Below are 1,919 nucleotides of genomic sequence, written 5' to 3'. Positions count from 1 at the left end.
TATATATATATACATATAAACTCAAATAAAGATTACAAACCTCATTCAGGGATAGCAAAATCCTATGAAAGTACTGGTTTGTTACCTATACAAAGTAAATTGAACATTAGAATTAATACTCAACTGCAAGGTAACTATATAAACCGTGGTTCATATATATTTACTTATTATAAGATGAGAAAATAGAGAGGTATTTAATAAATTATTATTTACTAATTAGAAAATTGACAAACATCCCTTACAGCTGTTTCAATTCCACACCTTCGAAATATTGATTAATTAAATTAAAAATTATTTGAAAGTCGAATCTCTTCAGAGGTAGATAAAGATATACAAAATAGGTGTTCAGTTCCTGCATGTTGAGTAAACAAACCGTTAACTCATAAAATTTATACATAAAGAACAGAGTATATGGCATGGTATAGACCTTAGGTTGTGTATACTGGAGTTGTAAAGTAAGAATATAACAATATATTCAACTAAAGTGTTAAGTATAAGAAAACTCAGGTAAATATAATTGATAAAAATGTCATATTGTGATATTATATCTATCCATATTAAATAAATAAAAAATTAGTATGTAGAGTTTAATTCAAGCGTGTATAGTTATTATTAATAATCAATTAAAGTAGAGGACATTCCAGACAATCTATTACTTATTATAAATATCGAAAGGGTTAAAAGACCAATAAGAATATTAATTTAATGTTAGGGGTACATAAAAATTACAAAATAAAAATAAGAATAAAGTAAAATAAATAAAATAAAATAGATAGAGTAAAAAGTAAAAATAGATAGAGAAAAATAAATTAGTAAAGACTTTTAAAGTATTACCTTACACCCCTTGAAAATTTATTATTCAGCTAGACTAATAAAAATAAAGAAATATTGGACAAAAATGTAATTCAAAGATTTCAGATATGCAGCGTTCGTTTAGTGAGACACCGGATGTAAATATGTTAAGAGGCTCGGTTAAGAGATATAGTATTTAACATAAATAAATAAAAATTAAAAGAAAGAAATATATGCTAATAAAAGTAATAATAAGGGCTTAAATATGGGTAAATTCAATAAGTTAAATTGGATGTCTTGCAAACAATTCGCACATACAAGTGCTACCAGTCGAGAACTCCACATACCGGAAGCCAGCAGGTGTATGGGGTCATCAGGAGAGAATGCGCGCCGTTTCGGGGCCTACATCTCGACGGCATTAATGTGCAAGCTAATGTGCAGCTAATTGCAAGCAAAGATGCAGATATACGTTCCCGGATATTGACAGAATTAGAACAGGACCAAAAGTTAACTCTACGGGAAGTAGCATAAGAATGCCAGATGATTATAAATCTAAGACATGACGCAGATAAAATTGAAGAAAAAGATTGCTCCTATATTCAGGCGTGTCGACCGGTAACGAATAGGAAAAAAGCGAGAAAAGTGTCATGACGGAGCTTCAAAAGAAATTTGTGTGTGTAAAAATTAATAACACAGACATTAAGTTACAATTAGATATGGGCAGTGATATCTTAATAATTAACACAGACACATGAAAAAAATCGGAAGACCTAGATTAAACGAAACCTCGAAATTTGTACGTGGTGTTTCAGGAAAAAAATTAGATTTTAAGGGCGAATATTAAGCAACGTTACATTTCGTGGAAAAACCTTAAAAGTCAAAGTTTTTGTGTTACATAATAAACCTTTCTTCTAAAGGCACACGGCCTTATATTTGGGGGAGGGTGTTAGTCGATTACATCGACTCAGTACTTAACTGGTTCTTATTTTATCGACCCCGGTAGGATGAAAGGTAAAATAGACCTCGGCGGAATTTGATCTCGGAACGTAACAGCAGACGAAAAACCGCTAAGCATTTTGCCCAGCCCGCTAATGATTCCGCCAGCTTGCCACCTTTTTGTGTTAAAT

At 31.2% G+C, this 1,919-nt stretch overlaps 1 protein-coding gene across 1 annotated transcript in view; it reads left to right on the top strand.

The window, feature by feature from the left end:
- The window catches only part of LOC106870543 (cytochrome P450 2B4), a 20,414-nt gene that overhangs the window by 12,231 nt on the left and 6,264 nt on the right, over positions 1–1,919 (top strand). The window lies entirely within an intron of this gene.

Source organism: Octopus bimaculoides, chromosome 11, assembly GCF_001194135.2.
Source record: "Octopus bimaculoides isolate UCB-OBI-ISO-001 chromosome 11, ASM119413v2, whole genome shotgun sequence".
Taxonomy (NCBI): Eukaryota; Metazoa; Mollusca; class Cephalopoda; order Octopoda; family Octopodidae; genus Octopus; species Octopus bimaculoides.
Note: the sequence above shows the minus strand (reverse complement) of the source record. Positions and strands in the feature narration are given on the sequence as shown.